This window comes from Streptopelia decaocto (assembly GCF_964273445.1).
Source record: "Streptopelia decaocto genome assembly, chromosome: Z".
Taxonomy (NCBI): domain Eukaryota; kingdom Metazoa; phylum Chordata; class Aves; order Columbiformes; family Columbidae; genus Streptopelia; species Streptopelia decaocto.
The window spans coordinates 19,955,415-19,961,036 of NC_138657.1; the positions used below are offsets into that span (position 1 = coordinate 19,955,415).

A 5,622-nucleotide genomic window follows, 5' to 3' on the forward strand; every position below is an offset into this window, starting at 1 on the left:
GAGTTGAAATGAAGCTTCCCCAGTGCACCCGTCGCGAACAAAAGACGCACGTCCCCCCTCTCCCCATCACACCCCCAACTATGTCTTGCGTGGTGTTTGTGGGTTTCTTACTTTATATTTAGTCTCTTTACGGCGGCTTTAGTATTGTGTGAGGCTGGGAACGCATTTGCGAGGAATGCTCCGTTGCTCGCTGCGTGCCTTTTTACTGTCGCTTTTGAGAAGTGCTGCTTTGGGCTGCGCTTCGTGCCAGTGGTTCTGCCGGAGCAGAGCTGGCGACACGGAGCGGGGTGGGAGGGAGGAAGGGAGGCTGCGGGACAGCCGCTACCCCGCGCTCTCGGTGTCCGCGGAGGCTCTCGCGTACCCGTGCCTCTCATTATGAGCTCGCATACAAACAAGGAGTTTGCTTGTTTTAAACACTCCTGTCCGGCCGAGTGTTATGACAGGGAGAAAAACAGCGATTCAAAAAGAATGAGCGTTAACTTGAGAAACGATGTCAGTATTGCACTCCGGTTTTGTAGGTTTTCCCTACCTGTCAGAGAGAGTTTGTTACTGCTCTCCAAGAACCAGGAAAACGCAACTAAGATGCACTACAAATACAGAGAAATTAGAGACCTCTAATGTTTGAGTGGGCTCGATATAATCATACGAAAAGGTTACTGCAAAGTAAGAATAGGTATTAAATTTATCGATGCGCACATACAGGAAAAAATAGGGCTTGTTTCCTCTATGCAATTTAGGAGCGTTAGTGCTGAAATTAGGATAAGTGGGAAACAATCCGCATAATTACAAGGGGGGAAAAAAAAAAAAGACCAAAAAAAAAAAAAAGACAATAACGATTAAAAAGGACGGGGGGTTAGCAGCGCACAAAACACCACGAAGATAGTAGGCTTGTTAGACACGAGGAATGTTTATCTAGATGCCTGTCCACTCGGTTTCTTCATAACAAACACTACTTTTATAGCAAAGCAGTTATTGCTTCTAGTCATAACAATAATCACTGTACGAGCAGGATTTTGCCTCTTTCTGTCGTGCGTAATGATCGTGTTCTGTTGCTGAGACTAATGATTTGTAGCGCCGACACTCGGGTTTTCGTATTTTCTAGGCGTTCTCCTTACACATATTTCAACGTCTCTGTGCAAAGAAGACTAGTTTGCACTTATTTTATTCAGTTGACTTCGTTCAGTCTCTGGCCCCTGGCCACGGAGGGCATCCTACATGAAGATACTCTTGGCGGTAACTGAAGATCCTGTGAAGAAGATCTCAGTGATCAGGCACTGAATACAATGTAGTGTTTTTGCTAATGTGTGCGGGTGTCCAACTGCAAGTGGTACGAGAACTTTCCAAATCTACAGTCATGATTAAAACTCCTGTTGGCATTTCTGCACCTCAGACTGTACCTATGCCTACATATAAATGCATATGACATTATAATCTCAAGAGTGCTAGTTTTAAAAGTCTGAATTACTGTAATTCACTCTCTAGGAAATATCACTTGACAGAAATGGATTTCGCCTTTTCCCTTCCCCCCCCACTTTGTTGCGTCCCTTCATAGCGCTATTCGCATTTATGTTGGACAGCTTGTAGTTAAACACACAGCGACACGTTTTTGAGATGGACACAGCGGTAGTGTCAGCTGGAAGCTCTCGGACAACTCGGGGTGGGGGGAGTGGGGCGGGGGAATATTTAGACACACTTTAAAGTACTGTTACCGAAACAGTAGCTGCAGGACTACATCTGGGAAGGAGAAGCGGGACTATTTAAATGATGTTTGTTTGAATCGGACCCGAGTTTTTAGTGCTGTTTATGAAGTGCATATAGAACTCCCCAAAACTGTTCAGCAAGTGCTGACAAAATGTGTTTGTCAAGGGAACAAGAAGCCATGGCAGTATTTTGATCAGTTCTTATTTTGATAGCTGGACACACCGTTAGAGTCATCATAAGGGCAGCACCTACGGTAGATTTACTAGTTCAATATTGCAGGCATTTCCCTGCAACATTTTAGAAACGTTTCTTTATTCAGGCAAATGCTCCTGTCTAGGTTGTTGAGAGTGATTTGCCAAGCTAAGGGAGCCATTTCCTACAACAGGTAGTTTGACAAGGAAGAACGACGGTCTTAAATATCAAAGAGTAGCCAAACTGCTATGAGATTCAAGGCAGGGAGTGTTGGAACATTTTGTTCCCGCGAACAAGCTAAAAATGACAGCCCACACCTGTGTTGGAAGAGGGTTGATTTGCCCACTTGGAAGGCCCGGTAGAAAATAGAAATTAAATTATTAATGTAATCAAACACAAAAATCTGCCTGAAGACTTGAAGGGTGAAAGAGTTTTGTTCTAAAGAGTCAGTGATTTAAAGAAGCCTGAGTCCAGAGCCGGAGCTCTGAACGGTATCTGATGGGTTGTTGGGTGCTTTAATCTAATTTTATACCTTCCTTGTGGCACATCTGAATGCGTTTGAACAAAGTCATAATAATGCCAAACTGCACAGCCAAGTGTAACCCTGCTGCTCCAGCCGTTCTGCCACTCGAAGCCAAATCTGAAAGTCTCATTTTCGGTCCAAAACCAAACTCCTTCCACAGCTTCACTTTTTTTTTACTTACCTGCAGGACAGGCTCTCTAAAGATGTCAGAAACTGCTTAGACATCCATTTCGGAGATTAGAGGCTGAGTATGGTGTACGTCAATAAGGAAATACTTAATGACATGACAATTACACTGTCCACGTTATTGAGGTATTTGCTGCCATGTTAGAGACTTTCACCGTCCTTGCTGGGAAAAAAGACAGCCTCGTGACTTTCACACCGTGGGGAAAAAAAAAAAAAAAAAAAAGAAAAGAAGAGCAGCAAAACGCGAAACACCCAGGTTTTTAATCCCCCAATCACTTTTTTCTGCGGGCAGGGAAAGAAGCTTTCCCCTTTTCCAATAAAAGCGTTTCCTGCTAGCTATTACTTCCCTGCTCCCGTGAGCGGCGTGGGGTTTGGTTTTGGGTGTGATTGTTTAAAGCACAATAGAGACGTCGTAGGAAAAACAGCCCACGCCAGCCCGACCGAGCGGTGCTGCTCCGCGGCACAGCCTCCCCCCGCCGCGCAAAGCCGTACTGCCCGAGGCTCGCTGCCGGGTTTCTCCGGCGGCCCCGGCCCCGCAGCTCCCGCTGCAGCCCCACAACATCCCCGCTCAGCGCCACCGTCCCGCCGCCCTCGGGCACTCCCATGCTGGTCCCCGGGGCCGGCGCCGACCCCTGGTGCGGGCTCGGTCCCGGGCTGCCGCCAGCCGCGAACAGGCGGGCCGCCGCTCCGGCAACGAGCACCGACCTTCCAGCCTCGCCAGCGGGGGCGGGCGGCAGCCCGTGTGCCACTCGTTCGCACTTTATTTTCACCTGGTCCGACACCTCAGGTTCTTAAAAACACCATGTCGTCCCCTCCCGCCCCAGACACAAACACAAGCTCTCCCCAACCTCGGCCACTCCGAGCCCCGCTATCCGGACGGGGCGGCCACCCCGACCTGCCCCTTGCCCAGAGGCTTTCCTTTCCCCTCCCAGCGAGTCGGGGCCGGACATTCCGCTGTTACCTCTCTCTCTCGTCCGCCAGGAGCAGGGGGGAGTCCTGCAGCCCCGGCCCCTGCCCCAGCCTGCCTCCGCGTCCCGTCTGCGGGACTTCCAGCTCTTTTCCCCTCTGTCCTCTTGCATGCATGCCCGCCTGCATGCCTCCTTTTTATTTTCGCTGCCAGTGACTTAAGCCCAAGCCAAAGGAGGCACAAAGAAAAATACAGCCGTGGGCTCCAGGTCTATAAATACACTTCAGAGAGAGCGCCCAAAAGTTTGGAAGGAGAGAAAGGGAAAAGTCAGAGTACGGAGACAAAAGCTAAGGACCGCTCCGCGGCTGCCGATGCTCCGGCTCTGCTCGGGTTTCGTGGAGAAGGACCGAGTCTCTTTGCTGTTTGTTTGGGTGGGCTGTTTTCGGAGGCAGGGCGGCAGCGGCAGAAGGTTCGGCACACTCATCATTTCGGGCTTAAATATGTGAATTTTAGCGAAAAATGCCAGTCGATCGGACAACTTTGCAGCTGCTATGGCGAGTGGAAACTTGCCTAACGCTGCTCAAGCTGTTCGTGGAGAGTGTTTCTTTTGTTTGGTTTGGTGTGTGTGGGGTTTTTGTTTGGTTTGGTTTGGGTTGGGGTTTTTGTTGTTGGGGGGGGGGGGATGGGGAGGTGTTTGGTGTATTTTTTTTTTTTTTTCAGCTGGTAAAACCTAAGAGGTTGAACATTTCCTTGTTCTCTCCGCGGTTTGTGTGTCCATAGGCGAGGGAGAGATAAACAAGCAGTCGGCTCTTTAAAGGAGGAGTAGTGGCGTCCTTACCTGTTCTGCGTCATTGTCCCTTTCGGGACACTCGTAAGCGGGGCTGCAGTCCGCCGTAAAAGTAACACAGGGATGTCAAAGAGGAAATGGCCAACATACGTCTCCTGTGTCCTAAGTAAACATTCATGTTATGTTAGCTGCTTCTTTCTTCATCCTAGGTAAGCAATTGGTGTTAGACTGAAAGTAGTGCTCTTTCTTAGAACCGGGCAATACCCAGTTGTACTGTGCTCAGAACAGCAATAACAAAAGATTCGGTGAAATCTGCGTACACTGGATGAAACAAGGAGAAACCAATCCATTTTTTTGGAGGTCGTCTAGGCGGGAGCTTGGGGTTGTGGGGAGGAAGCAGATTTGGAGTAAGGAAACGAAGCTGGCAAGCAAAGAAAGTGACATCCAGAGCCCAGGCAGCCTTTGAAAGCCCAAGGAGCGACAAGCCAAACTGCTCCGCAGCGAGGGTGCCAAGTGAAAGCAGTGAGAGGCCGCGAAACCCCGTGTAGAACGATGCTGCCAGGAGCGGCCGCCCGCAGCGCCTCCCGCCCCCCGGGATGGGCTGCCCCTGCCCACCGGCTGCCTCTGCCCACCGGCTGCCTCTGCCCCTCTGCGGCTGGGGGCAGGGAGAGGCTGTCACCCTCCAGGAGAGCGAAATAGTCAGAGGCTGCTATAAGACAGAAATAAAGGAGGGTCAGGGAGTAAGGTCCAGGAGCCAGGAGGAAAGAGAAGGAGTTAATCAGAAGGAAAAAAATACATGGCAGCTCAGCACCGAAGATTTGCAGGAGTTATTGCTTGCTTTGCATGCCAAGCACTAGGCAGGGGGAGATATGCCTCCCCTGAAGAGCTTTGCAGGCTGCAGGCATCAGAGGATCTCTTTTTGGGACCCTCCTACACCTCACACAGTTGCAGAAGGCAGCTTTACCGTGCACTGCTACAAAACAGGGTGCTGGAGGTTCTTGCTAGTTGCCCTGCACCGTGCCACTCTCACCCAAGGAGGAAGGGTTGATTCAAGTTGCCAGGCTTTGAGATTCTTGTTTACCTAAGGGTGGTGAGAGTTGCCCACAGGGATTGTTTTTGAATTGGGGAAAGGATGAGGAGGGAGAAATCATGTATCTTGGATTCACTGGTGGTAAATATCTGATGAAAAACCAGCACTGTGCAGTTTTTGTGGCAGTGGGCCTGGAGAATAACCGCCAACAATGCCTCCCTGGGTTAGCTCTCACCACATTTGCCATTCCACACGTGTAACATGTGGAGAGGAGGCTTCCCTCACATGCACAGGTG

General features: G+C 49.9%; 1 long non-coding RNA gene across 1 annotated transcript; it reads right to left on the reverse strand.

Annotated features, from left to right (window-relative positions):
- Positions 1–898: 898 nt before the first annotated feature.
- Positions 899–3,668, reverse strand: LOC309451318. The gene is made up of 3 exons (XR_014186227.1): positions 3,564–3,668; positions 2,598–2,765; positions 899–1,246 (listed from the first exon to the last, which is right to left on the reverse strand). It is a non-coding gene; the product is annotated as an uncharacterized lncRNA (long non-coding RNA).
- Positions 3,669–5,622: the final 1,954 nt, after the last annotated feature.